Below are 23442 nucleotides of genomic sequence, written 5' to 3'. Positions count from 1 at the left end.
ATCGGGCATCCTTGTCTTACCCCCTTTTGGATGCTTATTTTTTCGGTCATATCTCCATTAATTATAATTCTCGCTGTCTGGGAAGAATATATTTTCTTAATCATTTTCAGGAATTTGTCGCCGAAATTCATAATCTGCAGTTGTGCTATAAGGAATTTCCAGTTCAAATTGTCGAACGCCTTTTGCGTGTCAAGAAAGATTAGCGCTACCTGATTATTGATGTTTTGCTCGTAGTATTCGAGAACGTTTATTATTGTCCTCATGTTGTTTTTTATTTGTCTCCTTGGGACAAAACCATTTTGGTCGGGGTGTATATAATTATGTATAATTGTTTTCAGCCTCTGTGCTATAATTGTCGTGAATAGTTTATAATCTACATTTAACAGCGAGATGGGTCTATAATTTTGGACTTTAGTCGGATCCGTATCTTCTTTGGGGATGAGTGAGATAATTGTTTTGGCCCAAGATTTAGGTGTTTCTGCTTCCAGCAGTGCCTCATTGAGAACTTGTAGTAGTAGTTCGTCTATTGCAGACTGGCAGTTTTTATAAAATTCCGTTGGAATTCCATCCGGACCTGGGACTTTGTTGTTCTTCTGTTTCTTTCGGGCTTCCATCAACTCCATCATTGTTATTGGTTTATTCAGTATTTCTCTGTGGGATTCCTCTAATTTCTGGATATTTGCTTTTTGTAGGTATTCTATAATATCTTGGTCTTGAGTTTCTTCTTGTGTGTAGAGGTTTTGATAGAATTCCCTTACTATACGTTTTTTATCTAAATTCATACTATATAGTTGTCCTGTTTCATCCTGCAATTGGTATATTATTCTTTTTTCCCTCTCTTTCTTCAGTCTGTATGCCAGCCAGCGACCTGTTTTGTTTGCATATTCAAAGTATTTCTGCTTGACCATTTTCATTTTCTGTGCGATTTCTGCTTGTGAAATTAAGTTCAACTCATGTTTAGTACGATTCAATTTTTCCCTTGTTGTTTTGTCGTCAGGCTGTTTCTGTAATTGTGACTCATATATGTTGAGTTCTTCCATTAATTTTTTCCTCTTTTGTTGTTTATCTTTATTTTTTTTTGCTGTGTATGCTATTGTGAGGCCTCTTATATAGGCCTTAGTAGTGTCCCACAGATTCTGTACTGAAGTCTGCTCCTTTGTGTTTATTTGATAAAATATTCTAAGTTCGTTCTCCATCATCTGCACATAATCTCTATCTTTTATTATTCCGATGTCCATCATCCACCTCTTCTGCTTTCGCTGTCCTCTCCATGTTATTTTTATAGGATTATGGTCGGCCCATGTATTCGGTATAATTTCGATGTCTTGTAGATCCTTCCTGAGGTCTGGCGTCATCCAGGCCATGTCAATCGGAGACCATGACTGGTGTGGGTTTGAGTAGAAGGTATATTGTTTGGTTTGTTTGTTGGCCTCTCTCCATCCATCATGTAATTGCAATTCTTCAGTCATATCCTTAAATGTATCCGGTAAGATTCTTTTTCGAGTCTTACTTTGTTTATTACTTCGATAGTCATCTTGTATATTCACGATTGCATTGAAGTCTCCGACAACACAGATATTTTCGTACTCCAAATCTTTAATTGTATCATGTAGTTTCTTGTAAAATTCTCTCTGGTTTCCATTAGGTGCATAGATAGAAGCTAGCAATATTTTCCTTGTTTCTGTTTGTATTTCAGTTATTAAAATACGTCCTTCCGAATCTGTATATATCTGTTTAGCTTTTAAATGGTTTTTGACATAAGTTGCCACTCCTCTCTTCTTATTATCTCCTAGGGATGTGAATAATTTTCCTAATTTTTGATTCTCCAACAATATTTGTTGCTGTCTTTTAATGTGTACTTCTTGTAAAGTTATCACATCTAAGTCCAATTTTTGCAATTTCGTAAATATATATTTCCTTTTCCTTGGGGAGTTGAGTCCGTTTATATTAATTGATATAATTTTTATTTCTCCTTCCATCTCTATCGAGTTTATCTATTTGCGATTTTCAACTTTGTTGTGTTTCTGGTAACTCTTTGAGTCTTTTCCCTCGCTCCCTCTCTCTCCATTCTTTCTCTCTCCAATCTTTTTGCCTCTTCCTGATCTTTTTCTTCCTTCTCCATCCGCCGTGTCCCGGGTTCCGCTTCTCTCCTTGTCTCCTGTTCCTCTTCCATTGTAAAGTGCTGGTCAAAGAATTCTTGAGCCTTTTCCAGATTATCAATCTTGTACTTTCTTTCATCCCAGGAGATAAGTAGGCCTTCCGGTAGTAGCCAGCGGAATTTTATTTTAAATTTATTTAGCTGGGTGGTCAGGAAATTATAATTTCTTCTTTGATCTCTCGTTCTTCTTGGTATTTGTTTGAGAGTTATGATTTCTCTTCCCTTATGCATGATTGTCTCTTCCCTCATCTTCCTATAGATCTCTTCCTTAATAGATTTTTTTGTGAATCTTATGTGAATTTCTTTGGGTAATTTGTTTCTTCTTGCGTAGTTCGTGTACACCCTATATATTTCATCCATTCCATTTCGCAGTTCATCCTTATCCACCTGGGTTGCCTTTGCCAGTATCTCAATCATTATTTCACTTAGATCCTCATCCTTCTGCTCTTCTACATTTTGAAACCATAAGTAGAATGATGCCTTTTCCATTTCCAGATAGGTTAACGCGTCCTCAGTTTCCTTATTAAATGCCCCTTGATCTTGTTCCATTCTTTCCATTCTGTTGGTCGCATATTCTACTCTTTCTTCCACCTTTTGGATCCTCTGCTCGTTTTCTATTATGTTTTGCTGAATTTGTTCTATTTTCTCATCCATATTTTTGATGTTATCTTTAATTTCACTCACATCTGACCTCAATTCTTCATGATTTTTCTTGGTCTCTTCATGATTATGTGCCATGGTTTCCTGCATTCTATTCATGCCTTCCTGGATCATTGCTAATGTGGAGTGGATGTTCTGTAGGGCAGGACTCATCTTCTCCTTTTCTGTGGTTTCAATTACTTTCTGTTGAGCTGGTGAGGTCATAAGTATCATTTGGCCCGATGGTGTTTTCTTACTTATTTTAGCTGTTGTCGTTATACTTGTGGTCGCCATTATTATCTCTTTTTTTATTCTTTCCCAGATTTTCATATACTGGTCAATATTTCTAGGTCTGTTTTAAAATTTCACCCAAATTTATTTTTCACTTTTTTCCAGGCTCCTTTGTACTTATAAATCAATCAGCATGGGAAGCTAGGTGGGAGGGTCGAGGGAAAAATGTAACGTTCTAGCAATCCATCAGCTAATTCTCCCTGGTATTAAGTATTTGAGTAAGTGGTATATTAGTAAGTAGGGAGTAAGTGCAATATGATTTCTCTCAGAAGGTAAAGGGATGTAGTTAATATAAATGTATCTAATATACTATGGACTAAATCTTTAATACTAACTATATATAGCTCAAATTAATATATCACTTAATCTATTAATATACACTTCTTATAAATAAGGTCATACTATGCAATCAAATGTCAAACGTAGATTCCTTAAGCAATTGTCTAAATATTTATCTTACTTATCTAATTTATCCAATTTATTTTAATTTATATAACATACGTATATGGATATACTTTTGTAATTATAATATAGCTATGATAAGTATAATATAATCCGGATCTTTGATTCTAGTTGTATTAAGACAAATTAACAAATCATTGAGATTCTAACTATATAAAGACAAATTAATAGAAATTATATTTAGCTATAATAAAATCTATATCTCTGATTCTATGTATATAAATATATAAAAACAACTTAATAAGGCAATAATTCACTTAATGGGTACGAGATAAGTATAAGGTAATGTTATGCAGTCATATAAGTATAGATTTCCAAAGCAGTGAGTATATATACACCAAATATTACTTCTTAGTCACTGTTGGTAATTAGTAGTTGGTCTTGGTAGTATCTTATGTTCTGGCAATCTTTATATCAAATATCCAATTATAGTTCAAGTCCACTTCCTTTCAACTGTCAATAGTTTCAATATAATATGTCCATGTATTATCCACTTGTTCCGTAGTCCTCAGTTCAAGTCCTCACCGGGATAAGCCGTGGCAGAAACAAAAATTATAAATCCAATGTATTTCACGTCCGATCGTACTTTTTCCTCCCTTTACTTTACTTTTTGTCCAATACACACCGATCGTGCGCCAAAAGTATCAAGCGTCTGCTTCCCCAAATAACACAATCCAATAGTCCCGTTGCTTTATTATCCAATTATCCAATTAACTCGATCAATAAACTTGATCCTGTTAAGGAAGCCTTTGTCTGGATTGTCCAGTAAGTATCGGCAACAATGTTATAAGTTCTAAGTTGACTGTGTTCTCCCTGCCGTTGCTCAATATGGCTTCACCGTCCTTTCTTCTATGGATATCCGGGGCTCTAAAAGTCCTCCCGTTAAGTCTTTTAAGTTTTCAGAGACCTTCGCTCTCCCAGCTTTTTGTTATGAAGCTCTGGTTATCAATCACACACTTCGTTCAACCGTATTCCCTCTGGATTCTTTCGGATTCCACTGACTACCAGATTACGCGCTGTCACTTTCAATATGGATTCCTCCCCTTCACTCCACTTATCAGTCGCCGCTTCTCTTTCTCCTCTTTTACTCAAGGGTTCCTTCCGCCCGCTTTCTCCCAACCGTTAGAAAATGCAGATATACCTGGACTTCCGGTTTCCTCGTCTTCGGCGGCGGCGGTGCCTTTTGAAGCTCCGCCAGCCCCGCCGCTTGTAGAGCCGCTTCGCGACTAAGAAGCGGCTCGAAAACTTCAAAATCCCTAGGATTTTTGAAGAGAGATCGCAGGGCACAGGTTGAGCCCCTGCAACCCCCCCAGGGAATAGTTTCTGGGGAGGGAACAGGAGCGGCTCCCATTCAACCTGCTGGAACTCCGGGCGGCGTGGGACAAGTCTGCTTTTGCAGAACAAGCCGGCTACAGGAAACTTCAAACTGAAAGGAAAGGAACCAGCTTTAATAAGCAGCATATTTTTACTTGAACCCTGAAACTCGGAATCGCAAGTATTAGAGTTTTCTTGGCTTTCTAATCTGAGTGAAAAAATGCGGATGAGTGAAAGTGAACTGTAAAAACATGGCGCTTAGCCTCTGAGTTAACGAGCTGGCGAGTGTGGATTGCTGAACTCATCTTGCTTTGTCACAAAGTTTCTAAACTGTTACGAAGTTGCTTCGCTTGTAACAAGAGATATAAGAGAGAAATTTCTCCTTTTTCAATACTGGACTTTGCTTTACTTTAGTTCTTATTTGATTAAATCTGGGGGACTTTTTCAGAAGTCTTTGTGGAGGTGGGAGAGGAAGAAGAACTTCCTTTTTTAGTAAAACCAGCTTACGTGGCAGGATGGCCTCAAAGAAGCAGGAAGCGAAGGCAACAGGAGGTGGATCTCCCACACATAAAACACAGCCTCCCCCTGCACAACAGACACAGACTCAGAAAAAAGATTTTGATGTGGGAGATTTAAAAGAATTTATTTCTAAAATTTTGGATGATAAATTTCAAAAATCTCAACAGGAGATAGATGACAAACTTCAAAAGTCACATCAGGAATTTATGCAGGAAATTAATGAAGTTAAAGATATGGTGAAACAGAATCAAAACAAGGTGACCAAAAAAATATCAGAAGTGGCGTCTGGCCTGGCAGAATTTATTATTAAAGTTGATTCTAAAGTTGAAGAATTTAAATCAGAAGTTAATGTTAAGATGAAAGATAATGATTATAAAATTGCTGATGTTGACAATAAAATGCAGAGAGTTGAAAACGAAATTGTGATGGTACAATTCAGGGCAATGGAGTTTGCAATATGGCTTCGAGGAATTCGAGAAGAGGATAGACAGGATTTGAGACAGGTTTGTTCTGAGGCTCTGGCTAAGATTTTAAAAGTTAATCCTGATGTGGTTTTTCACAAAATAGATAAAATTTACAGAGTGAATTCTTGGGTGGCCAGACAAAGACAATTGCCCAGAGATGTGGTCATATATTTTACAGACAGAGAAATAAGAAATGACATCCTGCAAAAATCCTTTTACACTTCTGTGCAAGTGGGGGGCTCACAAATTGGAGTCTATAAAGAATTACCCCCTAAAATGTTGAAAACCAGAAAAGACTTTGGCTTTCTTGTTAAAGAATTGCAAAATCAACAGATACCATTTTGGTGGGACGCCCCAGTTGGTATAATTTTGAGATACAAGGGAGAAAGATATCGTTTGAATACCGTGGAGAAGGCGGAGCACTTCTACACTACTACTCTTAAGGAAAGAACACCATCCCCACGTACATCTACAGCTTTGGAGATTAAGGAGAGTGATGAGAAGCAACCTCAACGAGAATTGCAAGAACAGTCTAAGCAGGAACCAGAGGAAATGCAAGGCGCAGAAGGAGGTTTTCTGGATGAGCCTTTGCTGGAATCTTCTCCAATCTTGGACCCGGTTCGGATGATTGAAGTTAAGGATCAACGTATAACTCGAGCTCAATCTAAGTTACTTAAACAAAAGCAACAACAACAACAGGAAAGACAAGACAAGAAGGGAGCTAAGACTACTATACAAGAGACTGGAGCCATGGGGGGAGCGACTCCGAAGATTTTGGATGATATTCGGTTATTCTGCTCTTTGCTCCAGAAAGATGAAGATGACGCTTAAGTGTTTATCTTGGAATGTGAATGGGTTGAATTCAGCACAGAAAAGGAAGAAATTATTTACATATTTGAAACAATTTAATAATGATATAATTTGTCTACAAGAAACGCATATTACAGTTCAAGATCAAAAATACTTGATAAACTCCAAACTAGGAATACATTTTATATCTTCAACGTTGCAAAAAAAGAATGGTGTGGTTATCTATGTAAATAAGAAATTTACGGCTAAAGTTATAGAAACAGATGAAGATGGTAGGTTTGTAGCAATTGAATTACTTACAACATATGGCCAAATTCTTTTGATAGGAATTTATGCTCCCAACCAACAACAGGATTATTTCTATAAAATGTTACATACTAAAATACTACAATGGGACTATAGATCTATTTTAATCATGGGAGACTGGAATGGAGTAATAGACTCTAAATTAGACAAAAGGAGTTCAGCGAAATCTAGGATTAGGTTACCTCAGACCTTTTTTGATATGAAAGAAGATTTGGAACTAAAAGATATTTGGAGAATACATAACCCAAAAGAACTGGACTATACTTTTTTTTCAGATAGACATAGATCCTTCTCTAGGATTGATTTTATTTTGTTGTCAGATGATTTACTTGTCAAGACAAAAAGAACAAAGATTTTTCCAAGAACTTTGACTGACCATAGCCCAGTATGGATAGAAATTGAGATGGATAAGATTGAGAGACGTTCTTGGAGATTAAATGAGAACTTGTTCAGATATGAAAAAAACACAACAGAACTTAAAAAGCACTTGAAAGAATTTTTTAAAATAAATTTGAATAAAGGTACCCCAATAGAAATTGTGTGGGATGCAAGCAAAGCTTATATGAGAGGGGTGCTTATCTACATGAACTCTAAACATAGACTGATTCGACAAAAGAAAAGATCTGAATTGGAAATAGAAATAAAGAATAAAGAACAGTTACTTATTAAAAATCCAACAGATGAAAGAATATGCGGTGCTATAAAACTTTTGAAAGATCAATTTCAAATGCTTATGGCGGAACAAGTTGCAACAAACATACAATATGCGAAGCACAATACATTTTGTAACGCTAATAAACCGGGCAGATGGTTGGCTTACACATTGAGGAAAAAACAGAGTATACGGACTATTGATAGTATTGATATTGGAGGGAAAGAAATTTTTCAACAAAAATTAATTAAAGAAGCTTTTGTGGACTATTATACCAAACTATACGCCAAAGAGGAGGTGCAGAATGGACTTATAGAAAAATATTTAAACGATAAAAGAGTTACAAAAATTACTGATCAACAAAAGGAAAGAATGAATTATCCTATAACAGAGGAGGAGATAATAGTAGCAATTAAACAGTTAAAAACAGCCAAAGCTCCTGGCACGGATGGTTTGACCGCAGTGTATTACAAAACTTTGCAAGCTGAAATGGTGGAACAACTTAGAGATTTATTTTGCAATATACAACAAGGGGGTAAAATACCCCCATCATGGACAACAGCTTATATATCTTTGATACCAAAAGAACAAGTCGGTCCTAAAAAACCAGAGAATTACAGACCAATATCTCTTTTGAATACAGACTATAAAATCTATGCGAAAGTATTAGCCAACAGGTTGATGCCAGTAACCCAAAAGGTGATTCATGATGATCAAGCGGGATTTATCGAGGGCAGATACATGAAGGATAATGTAAGGCAAGTAATAGATTTATTGGAATATCTTGAGAAGAATAAACAGATTCCTGCAGTGCTGGTCTTTTTGGATGCAGAGAAGGCCTTTGATAGAGTGGATTGGAATTTTCTACTAAAGACTTTAAAAAAGATGGACTTTGGGGATCAATTTATACAGGCGATTTCAGCAATTTATCAAGAGCAAAAGGCACAGATCATTATTAATGGAAGTTTGACAACAGAGTTTAAAATTGAAAAAGGAACAAGACAGGGATGTCCGCTGTCCCCACTTTTATTTATTTTAACACTAGAAGTCTTGCTAAATACAATACAGGACTCTAATATCCTGAAAGGTATAAAGATTAGGCAAGAGGATTACAGAATAAAGGCATTTGCAGATGACCTGGTTGTTACCCTATCACAGCCAATGGAATCAATAATCCTGATGAAGGACATTATACAGGACTATGGTAAAGTTTCAGGTTTTAGACTGAATCCAAAAAAGACTAAAATGATAGCTAAAAACATGACACAAGATCGTAAAAACGAGCTTGAAAGGAGGGCAGGTTTTGAGATTGTACCAAAGGTAAAATATCTAGGAGTTCAGGTTGCAGAATCAAACATGAAATTGTTTCAAAATAATTATGAGGTGTTATGGCGAGAGGTGCAGAAAGACATGGAGACTTGGAAAAAACTGCAGCTGTCTCTACTTGGAAGAATAGCAGCAGTTAAGATGAACATTTTGCCAAGATTTCTTTTTTTGTTTCAAATGATTCCGGTGTTTAAAAGCGATAAACAATTGAAAGTCTGGCAAACTGGAGTGAATAAGTTCGTCTGGAACGAGAAAAAGCCGAGAGTGAAATTGAAAATTATGCAAGATGTTCCAGAAAGAGGAGGTCTTAAACTTCCAAACCTACAGCTATATTATGATGCAGCAGCTTTAACTTTAACAAGTGATTGGTTTGGAAGGAAAAAGGCTGGAATATTGAATGCAGAAAGTTTTGATCTTGAATTTGGATGGCATGCTTACTTATTTTATGATGACAAAGTTGATAAAGTATTTAAAAGCCATATACTTAGAGACTCTTTGATGAGAGTTTGGAAGAAGCACCGATTCAAATGGGATTATAAAATACCGTTATGGCTGGATCTTGGTCATATTTTGTGGAATACAAATATAATGTCACTCGGGGGGTTTTCATACAAAGAGGTTCTTTTTACAGATGCGGGCAGATGGCAGCTGAAGACATTGCAGACACTGTTGGACGAAGGGATTAATCTAACTTGGTTACAATATAATCAATTACAATTGAGATGGAAAGAGGACCAAAAAATTGGTATTATGTTGCACGAGGAAGAATTGGTTAGACATATAAAAGAGAAAGGTCCAATGCATATCAAAAGGCTTTATAATGTTTTGTTAGAAAGGGATTCAGAAACTGAATTAGTTAAAGATTGTATGATTAAGTGGGCACAAAATTTTGAAGAACCAGTGATGTTGGAAACATGGGAAAAAATTTGGGTTCAGAATGTTAAATTTACACAGTCGCAGAATTTGAGGGAAAATTTCTATAAAATGTTTTATAGATGGCATTTAGATCCCAAAAAGTTGTCATGTATGTACCCTAATGTTCAGCCAAAATGTTGGAGATGTGAATGTTTGGATGCTACGTATTATCATGTTTGGTGGACCTGTAGGAAAGTTAAGGCTTTTTGGATAAAAATTTGGTGGGTCATGCAGAATGTTTTGAAGAAAAAAATTCAATTCTCTCCACAATTGTTTTTATTGGGTATAGTTAAGGGTTTTACATTGGGTGAGACAAAACTGATATTGTATATGATAACAGCAGCAAGATTGTTGATAGGTAAATATTGGAAAAATGAAGCCTTGCCCACTATTGAGGAATGGACTTTGAAGATGGCCAGTTTTGCAGAGATGGCGAAGATTTCAGCATACTTAAAAGATTGTTCACAAGAGACTTATGAATGGGAACGGAAAAAGTGGATAGAATATGTTCAGAACAAATATCAAACTAGAAAGTATCAAATAGCTTTTATTTGAAAATAATGTATTAGAAATATTTTAATGTAATGAGGGTAAAAAGAAAAATTATAAAGGGGAGGGAGGGGTTCAAGTTTTTACACAAGTTTTATATTAAGGGTTTTTTTTATTTTTTTACCAGATATGAGTATAATATAGGGAAGTCTGGGGGGAGGGGAGGGTTAGGGAGGTTGGGAAGTTTGGGGTGGGGGGTGGTGGGGGGGAAAAGGGGTGAAAATGTAATTGTAAAACTTTTGCAATAAAAAAAAAATACAGATATACCTTTTCAATCTTTAATCCTCACTTCTGTTTTCACCGATGCTTTTCTTTTTCAATCTTCGCTTCCCTCTTAACAGCTGTCAGCGTTTCTGGCCAGCCGGGTGGCTGGTTCTTCCTCGTTCCGAGTTAGAGGAGTTATCCTGAACCTTCGGGGGGATTGCCGCCCTCCCCGAGGTCCTCAGAAATTTCCCCTTCTTCTACCGACCTCTACGGGGTCGGTAGCGCCGAAATCAGCGCCCGCAGCGAGGATATTAGGGGCTTTGGAAACGGAGCACCGTTCCTTTCGTCCCTAACACGTTGACGTCACCGGCGGAAGTCCAAGGCATTCCTTAGTATATGGCTTTTAAAGGTCTTATCCACCTTCTTATCATATAATAAATAAGCATGCCAACCATATAACAAATCATATCCTTCAATATTCAATATTCTTTCTTCTGTTGAATTAATCCAGTCACTGATTATTGATAGGACAGCTGCTTCATAGTATAATCTTAAATTAGGCATTTTAAGACCTCCTCTTTCACGTATATCTTGCATTATTTTTAACTTTATTCTCGGTCTTCTCCCTGCCCAAACAAAATTATTAATACCCTTCTGCCATTCCCTCAAATTTACATCTTTCTTGAGTATTGGTATCATTTGGAACAAAAATGAAAACCTGGGTAAAACATTCATTTTTATTGCTGCTATTCTTCCCAACAAAGATAATTGTAATTTTCCCCAATTCTCCATCTCTTTCTGTATTTTTTGCCATAACAATTCATAATTATTTTTATATAATTTCACATTTGAAGCTGTAATATATACCCCTAAATATTTAACCTTTTTTACTATTTCAAATCCTGTTAATCTTTCTAGTTCTTCTTTTTGCTTTACAGTCATATTTTTAGTTATCTTTGTTTTTTGTTTGTTTATTTTGAATCCAGACACTTGTCCATATTGGCTAATTATGTCCATTTAACCTATAACTGATTGTACTGGTTGAGTTAAAGTGACAACCAAGTCATCTGTGAATGCTCTTAGTCTATAATCATGAGGTCTAATTTTAATTCCCTTTATTTTATTTGACCCTCGTATTTTATTCAATAAAAGTTCCAGAGTTAAAATAAACAATAATGGTGACAAAGGACATCCCTGTCTTGTTCCTTTTTCAATTTTAAAAGTTTCTGTTAAACCACCATTAATTATTATTTGTGCTGTTTGTCTCTGGTATATTGCCCTAATAGATTGTGTAAAATACTCTCCAAACTGCATCTTTTCTATTATTTTCAATAAAAATTGCCAATTAAATCGATCAAATGCCTTCTCCGCATCCAAAAAAATAAGCGCTGCAGGGACTTGGTTGTTTCTTTCCAAATATTCCAATAAGTTTACAATTTGTCTTACATTACATTTCATTTGTCTCCCACTTATAAATCCAGATTGATCATTATGAATCATTTGTTGCATAATTATCATTAGCCTATTTGCTAATATTTTAGCAAAAATCTTATAATCAGTATTTAAAAGCGATATTGGCCTATAATTTTTGGGTTGACTATGATCTTGATCCTCCTTTGGGATCAATGAAATAAAAGCTGTTCTCCAGGATGGGGGTACATCTCCTCCAGCTTGAATTTTGCTAAATAGTTCCTTAAGCGGTTCCACCATTTCTAACTGCAAATTTTTATAATAAACAGCTGTCAGTCCATCTGTGCCTGGAGCTTTACCCCCTTTTAACTGTTTAATTGCTAAAATAATTTCCTCCGAAGTTATTGGTTGGTTCAATCCTTCCCTTTGCTCTGGTGTAACTACAGGAATATTCTCCTCCTGTAAATATCTATCTATGTCTTTACCTTGAATTGTATCACTAGCATATAACTTTGTATAAAATTCTAAAAAAGCTTTTTTAATCATATTTTGTTGATATACCCCTTTACCTTTGTATTCTATTTTTTCTATAGTACGTAGCTTTTGTTTTTTCCTTAACAAATAAGCTAACCATCTACCTGGTTTATTCGCATTACAGAAAGTATTATGTTTAGCATATTGTAAATTAGTTGCCACTTGGTCTGCCGTCAGCATATTAAACTGCCCTCGCAACAAATTTATTGTTTCCTTTATTTTCTTATCTGTTGGATTCAATATAAGTTCCTGCTCTTTCTTTTTTATTTCCTCTTCTAAATCCCTCCGTTTCTTTTCTTGTCTACGTCTATATTTATTATTCAAATGTATTAAAATTCCTCTCATATATGCTTTACTTGCATCCCAAACCATTTCCATAGGTGTACCCTTGTGCATATTCATAACAAAAAATTCTTTCATTTGTTTTTTACATTCTTTCACATTTTCCTCATATCTAAACAAATTTTCATTTATCCTCCAAGACCTTCTAGCTTCTTTTTCATGCTCCAATTCCATCCACACCGGGCTATGATCAGTTAAAGTTCTTGAACATATCTTCGTCTTATTCACCCTAGAAAAAAAATCATTAGTGATTAATATAAAATCAATCCTGGAAAAAGATTGAAGTCTATCAGAAAAAAAAGTAAAGTCCTTTTCTTCAACATTTCGTTCTCTCCAGATATCTCTCAGCTCCATATCATCCATCATATCAAAAAAAGATTTAGGCATTCTAGCACGATTTTGGGTATTTTGAAATAATCCTTTTTTGTCCTTTTGAGTATCCAATACTCCATTCCAATCACCCATTAATATACACGATTTGTAATCCCATTGTATTATTTTGGTGTGCAAAAGCTTATAAAATTTTTCTTGCTGTTGATTGGGTGCATATACTCCAATTAAGAGTGTTTTCTTCCCTTCAATTAAAAGTTCAATTGCGATGTATCTTCCTTGAACATCTGCCTCAATTAGTTTGGCTGTTAAAGCTGTCTTTAGGTATATAACTATACCGTTTTTCTTCTCTGGAGCAGATGCAACAAAATGTGTTCCCAATCTTGAATTTATCAAATATTTTTGATCTGTCACTCTAATATGTGTTTCTTGTAGACAAATTACATCATTTTTAAACTGTTTCAAATAGTGAAATATTTTCTTCCTCTTTTGCGGTGAATTTAAGCCATTAACATTCCAGGTCAAAAATTTAATTGCCATTCTTGGCACCTTGAAGCTTCTGGAGCGCCAGCTGGAAATCCTCCTGCACCTTTCTCTTCGGCCTTGCTCCTCCCACTGCTTCTGTTTTTGTAGTTTCTTGAACTTTCATTTGGGTTTGCTGTATCTTTAGGTCTTGTTCTCTTCGTTTGGCTACAGCTCGTGTCTGTCTTTGATCTTTTGGTTCTTCTCTTTTTTCTACTAATTCCAAAGGTTGAGCAGTACCAAAAAGTTGCAATAAATCTTCTTCAATAAGCAAAATCTCTCCTTCAGCTTGTGGCTGTTTACCTTCCTTCTGTCCCTGTATTGCCAGCTCTTCTTTTCTTCTCCTCATTTCCGGAGGTGATAGGCATCCAGCCTTTAATACATTAGTATAAAAATCTTTTGCCTTCCAAATTGTGTTAAAACGATACCTTTCTCCCAAGTAATTCACCACTAGTCCAGCTGGAACATCCCATCTAAACTGGATCTGTCGATTTCTAAGTTCATCCACCAAAAAAGCAAACTCTTTTCTGCTTCTCAACATTTTTGGAGGGATTTCTTTCAGTACTAAAACCTCTTGTCCTGCCAGTTGGAGTTTATTTTTATAGAAGGCTTGTAAAATTTCATTTCGGATCCTCCTCGTTGTAAAATAAATCACAATATCTCTTGGCAATTGTTTCTGTCTGGCAAACCAGGAATTAACGCGATATATTTTGTCAATTTGCAATGAAAGATCTGCTTGTTGCTCTCCAGTTATCTTTGCAAAAGCCTCTGCAAAGATCTCTCTCAAATTCTCTCGATTGTGCTCTCTCAAACCTCTTACTCTCAGGGCAAACTCCATCGCTCTATATTGTAACATCACCACTTCATCGTCTACCCTATCCATCTTGATCTGAACTTCATCCATTTTATTTTCCAAGTTCACATTAGACTGATTAATTTCTTCTACCCTTTCATCCAACAATTCAATGTGTTTTGCCAGACCCTGAAATGCCATTACAATATCTTCTCTTATTTCCTTATTCCGAGTTTGGATAACCTCCTTAATTTCAGCCATCTCATCAGACACTCCCTTAATTTTTCCCTCTAAAACAGAGGTTTGCTGCTCAAAGGCCTCCTGTAAAGACTCTTGTAGAGCTTCCAAAGTCAATATTTGTGGATTTGGAGTAGACAAAGATTTTAGTTTAGGTGGTTGTGCTGGTGATCCTCCGGCACTTTTAAAAGAGCCGGGTTTTGTTTGCTTAGAAGACATTTTTAACTTTCAATTTATACTTCTTGCAGCAACCAAATCAGTAAGTCCAATTGTTTTTAAATCTTTTGTAAATATTGTAATTTATTTAAAGTCCATGCTGTAATCTTTCCACTTTAAATCTTTCTTTCTTTAATATAGAATCCAATAATCTTGAACAGCCTTAAGAGCGCTAACAATGTTAACAATCACTTTCACTATAACTTTCACTTTTCCACGCCCTGTTACAGTTCAGGCGCCATTTTTCCTTTCCTTTTTTAAAAAAATGATCTTAGAAGGAAGAAATATGGATACAGAGTTAAAGTTCAGTACTTGCAGTTACTAGGACTCCTGTTTTTGTTCTGCCTGCTTTGGGATTAATTTAAAACTGAATGTTGATTGCAGGGGTGGTCGCGGCGTCTTGTTCTGCTTGGAAGCAGAAAAGTCCCGGATCCGGAGCTCTGTCGGGCTACCAGGGAGCTCTCACCCTTCAAGCCCCAGAATTATTCCTAGGGCTTTTGGGGAGCTCTACCTTCGTCCGGCTGCTCGCCTTCCCCTCTTCTCCCGAGGGGAAGGTTTCCACACCACTAGACACCTGATTTGCGCTATCTTAGCGGTTTTTATGAGATCGCGGGGCTGACGATCCGAAAGGAACATCTGCCAGCGCCTGCGGTGCCACCAGAAGTTCCGATTGTGGGTCTTGTTGATGTCAATTCGTGGTCTTCCTTCCTTCTTCGAGTGATGCAAACTCTTTGTTTGCAGTTTTATTCTGCTGCACACCAAGGAGTGGTCTGTATCGCAATCAGCACCCTGATAGCTGCGTGTGATTGTAATATTGGGGAGGTTGGAGCGCCTGGTAAGAATCAAGTCGAGCTGGTGCCAATGCTTCGATCTTGGATGTCTCCAAGAGACTCTGTGTTGAGGCTTTGTTTTAAAGTATGTGTTGCTAACGCAAAGACCATAGTAGCAGCAAAACTCCAGCAGTCGTTAGCCGTTTTTGTTCATCTTTCCGACGCCGAACTAACCTAAACAAGTGGGCCAAGAACTATAATCAGCTCCAACTCTGGCATTAAAATCACCAAGGATAAGCAGTGGTTCTTTCTCAGGGATTTTCTTGATAGTAGCAGCCAGATCGTCGTAGAATTTGTCTTTGGATTCTACTGAAGATGATAATGTCGGAGCATATGGACTAATAAGAGTAACCAGCCCTGCTGATGAGTGGAGCTTCAAGGACAGAATTCTTTCACTTCCTGCAGCAGGTGGAATAATGGATCCTAGTAGGGTGTTTCTGACCGCGAAGCCAACCCCATATTCCCTAGACTCATTTGATGGTTTTCCCTGCCAGAAGAACGAGACGTTTTTCTCCTTAATAGATCCCGAGTCTAACAGTCTTGTCTCTTGAAGGGCAATTATGTTCATCTGCAGTCTGCTCAACTCCATGTCAATGGCAGCTGTCTTACGTACGTCATCTATCTCTTGTAAATCGTCAGAAAGGCCGGGGGTCATTGTCCGAACATTCCAGGTGCCCAACTTTAGGGCTAAAGTTTTCTTATGTTTGTTGCATGGTGCAAAGTTATTGATCTGCTTGTCAGCTTTGACCCTAAACCCCACGCACCCTGTGAGGTTAACAGACCGTGGCGGGGCAGTACCTTACTGGCTGGGGGATGCCCAGCTTAAGGTGGGCTGTAGCTGCCCAATGAGGTACAACGACCTCTCCCACCGACAAAAGTGGCCCCTGGCGTCATGCTCTATGCCAATCAAGCAAAGACTTATAACTGGTAACTGCCACTTCCCGTGTTGTTTCAATGCTGTATGCAAAGCTGGAGTGTCCTCTCCAGAGCACGAGGCCTGGGTAGATTAATATGGAGGATAGACTGTTACCCAAGCAGCAGATCCCCCCTCTCCACATCACTGAAATAGTCCAATGGAATGGCAAAGCCGATAAGATTAGTTCCAGCTGTGTCGCAGGAGTTACCAGAACGTGATTGTACACAGTCAAGAACTGCTTCCGGGACTCTGGCTCCGGATTTTGCCTCGAGGTTGACTCCTGAAGCCTTTTCCAGTAGTAGATATAGCCACAAGGCAGTGGAGGTTTGTAATCAGAGTTTCCCTTCTCCTAGAAGATGGTTTTGCCATTTTATCTGCCGTTGGGGCATAAAGCCCTCTTCCGCCTTCAAAACAGTTGACCATCTTCTCCTGTAACCCTGGATATCTACTTATCTAGATATTTACTTATCCAAAGCCTTGACGTTAGATAAGTAAAAACTATCAAGAGGATTCCACACCTTGGCATAACTAATTTCCTCATCACTACGGCTTTCTCTAATTACAAATTCAACCAAATTTTTACATGTGTAATAGTCTGTACTTCCAAATTTGGGCCAATAAACATCCTCTAGCCAAATTGGACATCCAGGCTAAGTAAAACAATAGTATTTAATCATGGTACCTTTGGTATATTGTTTCCAGAACAGTCCATCCCACCTTGCCAACATTTGTCCCAAGGGACTGTCCGGGGGAATTCTAATGTTAGCAACATCAGGGTTCTTCTCCCCCTTACCCTTGCTGTTTTTTTCCCCATGACTGTTTTTTCCCTGTATACGAGACCTCCAAGCATGCAGTATTAACCAAACTGTTGCACTTCATCCTTTTCTGACCAATCTCCTCAAGGACGGACAGAACTGCAGATCAGGACTCTGTACTCACTTCATATTTCTGAGGTCCTGGCAACCCTTAATATGTCTAACACATCCTGTCAACCAGATCTCACACACATACCAGTCCTATACCCGACTGCCCAGGTTAGTCCACTCACAAAGTACAGTTCTCTTACCTGGGTCCGTGCCCAGTCTTCAATCACTTTTGATAGTTCAGTTTGAGCAGACTCAGAACTGAGTCTCAGAGAGACAGCACAAGTCTCAGAACTTGAGGAGTTCAAGGTCGCTGAAATCAGCGAGGCATGCCTCCCCTACACTCTAGGAGTCCAAGAACTAAGAGTTGCTTGAGCCCCACATTGGGGGCCAAATTGTGAGGAGTAAAATCTTGACTCCAAAGTTGTTAGAATACAAAACAATTTTATTGAAGTGCTTGCAAAGGCTGGGGGTGGGGGAAGGCCCGTTTTTCTTTCTTACCTGGCTCCAGATCTTCTCTGTGCATCTGCGGAGGGCGAAAACAGCCTTTCTCACTAGAGACTAGAGAGGCTCTGGAGGCTGGGGACAGCAAAAAAGTCACTTCCTGTCCCACCGGGAGTTGGGAAATGGGCCATTTTGGGCCTTTGGAGGGCCTCCGAGGGAGTGAGAAAGGCTGTTTTCGCCCTCCGCAGATGCACAGAGAAGATCTGGAGCCAGGTAAGAAAGAAAAACGGGCCTACCAGGCCATCACGTGCCAGGAGCAGGGGAGGAGGGGGGGTTGCGCGCACATGCACAGGGCAGGGCACATAGAATTATCGGTGTGGGCACGTGTACGCACGACCCTCCCAGGCCCCCCCCCCCTCTCCTGGCACGCGATGGCAAAAAGGTTAGCCATCACTGACTTAGGTAAAGGAACAGACTTAGCAATTGTCTGGGAGGCTAGTAAAGCAGTTATGAGGGGTTACGTTATAGAATATAATCGTCTAGAGAAGAAAAAATCTCTGGAAAAGATGCAAAAGATATTGAACGAAATTAGAAAGAAATCGAATTGCAAAAGGCACCTATGGACTCTAAAATTTTGCATCAAATCAATTTGTTACGCCAACAACTGTCTATGCCAGGGTGCCAAGCTTGCGGCCCACGGGCTGGATGCGTTACACGCTGGCCATGCCCACCCCTGGTTTAGCGAAGGGGGAAAAAGTTGCGATATGTCACATGACGACAATGTGTCATCGCGAGTTTGACACCACTCGTCTATGCTAACAGTTCAAGAAATAAAAGTAAAATTGAATCATGTGAAGCAAAGACATTTTGAGTTTGCAAATAAACCAGGAAGATGGTTGGCATATAGGCTAAGAAAGGAAAGGGAGAAGAGAATGATTGAAAAAATTTGTGAAGGCAATAATGTAATAACAGATAACGAGCAAATTAAAAAATTGTTTCATAACTTTTATTCTAACTTGTATAAAATGCAGGAGTTAGATAAGTAAAAAATAGATGAATATTTATTAAGACAACACCTGCCGAAACTTTCACAAACTCAGAGCCAATTTATGAATGACCCAATTGAATGACCTTTGAAATATCAGAAGCTATAAGAAAAATGAAAACAGGTAAAGCTCCTGGCCCAGACGGGCTTACAAGTCAATATTATAGATGTTTTGAAGATGAAGTTCTTCAGCCATTAAAGGATATAATGAATGATACTTTACAGGGGGGAAGGAAAGAACCTGGAAAGAAGCTAATATTGTGTTGCTCCCGAAGGAGGGTCAGGATGTCATGATGAGAAAGAATTATAGACTGATTTCACTATTAAATAAGGATTATAAATTATTTGCTGCAGTTTTGGCAGAAAGATTAAAAAAAGTTTTACATCATTCATGATGTTCAATCTGGATTTCTGCCAAAAAGACAGTTTAGGAATAATGTGAGAACTGTCTTGAATATTATAGAATACTTACAGTTTCATAATGAACAACAGGCAGCTTTAATATTCTTAGATGCAGAGAAGGCCTTTGACAACTTAAATTGGGCCTTTATGTTTAAAGTCCTGGAAGAAATGGATTTTGGTGGGAATTTTACCCAAGGGGTCAAAGCTGTTTATACATCACAGCAAGCAAAAATTGTTATTAATGGTTAATTAGCATGCAAAATCTGAAAGTGTACAAGACAAGGATGTCCTTTGTCTCTTTTCGTGTTTATTCTGGTGTTAGAAGTTTTGAATAGAGATATCAGGCAAGCTGAGAAAATAAGAGGTATAAATATTAAGAAGGAAGTTTATAAGCTGAGGGCTTTTGCTGATGACTTAGTGATATTACTGCAAGACCCAAAAAACAACATAGAATATTTGATGAGGAAATTAAAGGAGTTTGAGTCTTCAGCAGGTTTCAAAATAAATAAGCAGAAAACATCAATGCCGATTAAGAATATGACTGCACAGGATGGAGATACATTGATTAAAAAGTCTGGTTTTAGGGTTGAGAAAAAGGTGAAGTATTTGGGGGTTATGTTAACAAACACAAATACAAAACTGTTCCAAAACAATTATTCTCTGGAATGACATTAAAAAAGACCTATTAAGATGTGATAAATTGCAATTATCACCATTGGGCAGAATCTCTGTAATTAAAATGTGTTACCAAAGATGCTTTTTTTGTTTCAGACACCAATACCTGCAACTGATACTTCATTTAAACAATGGCAGAGGGATATCTCAAAGTTTATATGGTAAGGGAAAAAAACCAAGAATTAGATACAGACTACTGCAAGATGCTAAGGAAAGAGGGGGTCTGGGTCTACCAGATTTGAAATTGTATTTTGATGCCTGCTGTTTGGTCTGGTTAAAAGAATGGGTGAACCTTCAGAACAAGAGGCTACTGGACTTAGAAGGCCATGAATTAAGATTTGGTTGGCACAGTTACTTATGGTATGGCAAAGTTAAAGTAAATGTTGACTTCAACAACCATTTTGTCAGACATGCTATTTCACCACTCCAACAGATAACCAGGTTAAAATCTTCATTAGCAATTATCTCCAATACATAACACCCCTTCCCAAGACAGAGCATTATGGTGATCAAAATAACAATTTAACATATATATAGTAGGCAGGGCGGCGATGTGTCCATTCCACCTACGAGGTTCCGTCTCAAGACCAGTAGCTCTGATGCCCTGACTAGGCGGAGTGACTGACGCTGCTTCAGGTGTAGCTTGTGACGCCAGCAAAGGCTCAGTCACTGGTACTTCCATCATAAGAGGAAGCAAGTCAGCAGGCATCTGTACATCACCACCGTCCCTTGTCGGTATTGTTTGTGGTGGCTGAGCTAGCATATCCTTAGCTGGGTTTGTCTCTGGCATAGTCCATTCTGGCTGGTGGCAGACGGAGGTTCCAAGGTGGCCACACAGTTGGTCAATGTGGCGATGCCATAACCTACCATCTTCAAGCACCACTCTGTAGGAATGCAGCCCAGTAATGTCCACTACCCGGGCAGGAATCCAAGAAGGGCCCCCGGCATAGTTGTGGACATAGACAAGGTCGCCTGGTGAGAATGACCAGAGCTGGCTGGTCAAGTCTGTAGGGACCTCTGAGGAATAGTCTGCAGCCGGTCCAAGTCGGTCCGCAGGCGGCGACCCATTAGGAGTTTGGCCGGACTCCTGTTGGTGGTGGAGCTTGGTGTAACGTGTTGAACCAGGAGGTACTCCACTATCCGTGTTTGCCAATCCCCCTGTCCCATCCTTGCCAGTGCTTCCTTTGCTGATCGGACCATCCACTCAGCCTGGCCATTGCTAGCAGGATGGAATGATGCAATCAGGGCATGACGAATGCCATGACCCGCCAGGAACAGCTCGAACTGACTTGATGTGAGCTGTGGCCCGTTATCCGAAACAAGGACATCTGGGAGTCCATGGGTCGCAAACAGCCTTTTAAGTGTTTTGATCATGGTGTCCGAGGTGGTTGATGTCATGAGTACCACCTCAAGCCATTTTGAGTAGGCATCCACTACCACCATAAAAGTCCATGAAAGGGCCCCGCAAAGTCAATATGCACCCTCGACCAAGGTGTCTTGGGTGTTTCCCACTCATGTATTGGAGCGGATGGGGGGGGGGCTGGCCTTGACTCTTGGCAAGGCTGACAACATGTAACCCAATCAGCGATGGCCTTGTCTAAATTAGGCCACCAGACATAACTGCGGCTGAGTGCCTTCATCCACATGATGCCTGGGTGGCCTACATGAAGAGCTTCCAAAACTGGCCACCACAACCTCTGGGGTACCATCACATGACTTCCAGCAGAGTAGGCAGCCCCGTTGAGCGGACTGCTCATGTTGCCAGGTGTAGAAAGGCAGGAACTCTGTGCTGACTGGTCCCTTTGGCCACCCCCTCCATACCCAGTTGAGCACTTGGGCAATGACATGGTCCTTGGCAGAGTGTGCAGCAATCTCCGACGCTGTAATGGGACCGGATGGCAGGTCTTCAATTAATAAAACAGCTGATGCTGGAGCCGGGTCCTCCACAACAGTCAGGAGCGGGCATTGGCTGAGGGCGTCAGTGTGGCTAAGTGTCTTACCTGGTTGATGCAGGAGGCGGTAGCTGTATGCCGCTAGGAACACAGTCCAGCACAGCATACGAGGGGACAAAACTTGTGGTGTTTGGCGGTCCCCAGCAAGCCGGCCCAGTAGTGGCTTGTGATCAGTCACAAGGTCAAATGATTTGTCATAGATGTATTCATGGAAGCGTTTGACTCCTGCTGGACAAGGAGGCCAAAGCCTCCTTGTCCAGCTGGCTGTAATTTCATTCAGCTGACAACAAGGTCCATGAAAAAAAGGCAATCAGGGCCTCTCTTCCATCTGGGAATTGGTGGCTTAAAACGGTGCCGATGCCAAATGGAGAGGCATTGCAGGTGATAACCAAAGGGAGATTCTCATTGTACTGCACCAGGACACTGTTTGAAGATAGTAATTCCTTAACAGCGGAGAAAGCAGCAGCTTCTTTTCAGCCCCACGACCAAGACATCTTCTTGTTAAGCAAACGATGGAGAGGCTCAGCTATGGAAGCTTTGTCTGGCAAGAAAATGCTATAGAAGTTTAAAAGCCCCAAGAATGCCTGGAGTTCGGTCTTGTTCTTGGGTGTTCCTGGATGGCTTGGACCTTTGCCTGTGTAGGGTGTAACCCAGAGGCATCAATAAGGTAGCTGAGGAACTCTACCTGTGGAACAGCGATCTTGCACTTTTCTTTTTTAACCTTGAGGCCAACTTCCTGGAAACGGATGAGTACCGCTCGTAGATGGTCAAGGAGTTCGGCATTGTTGGCCGCTGATACTAGAATGTCATCGAAATAGGGGACGACACCTGGGATGCCTTGCAGGAGATGCTCCTTCAGACTCTGGAAGAGTCCCGGTGCCACGCTCACCCCAAATTGTAACCTGCAACATCTAAAAGCTCCTTGATGTGTTACAATTGTCTGGGCCTCCGCTGTGGTGTCATCAACTGGTAGCTGTTGATAGGCTTGGGCAAGGTCCAGTTTAGCAAAGACTTTACCCTCACCCAAAGAGTGCAGTAGATATTGGACCACGGGCACCAGGTATGCATTTTTCTGTAATGCTTTATTTAATCCAGGCTATTGTCAACGCTTCACTAAAGGAAGGGGTCTTTCCCGCTGCGCTTAAAGAGGCAGTGGTTCGACCCCTCCTTAAGAAGCCTAACCTGGATCCTGACGTACTTAACAACTACCGTCCAGTCTCCAACCTTCGCTTTTTAGCGAAGGTTGTTGAGTCCGTGGTGGCACAGCAATTCCCTCAATTCCTGGAGGAAACTGACTACCTGGATCCTTACCAATCTGGTTT

The sequence above is a fragment of the Pituophis catenifer genome, unplaced genomic scaffold (assembly GCF_029215685.1).
Source record: "Pituophis catenifer annectens isolate HBS135680 unplaced genomic scaffold, rPitCat1.0.hap2 SCAF_5, whole genome shotgun sequence".
NCBI lineage: Eukaryota > Metazoa > Chordata > Lepidosauria > Squamata > Colubridae > Pituophis > Pituophis catenifer.
This window is presented reverse-complemented; position numbering follows the sequence as displayed.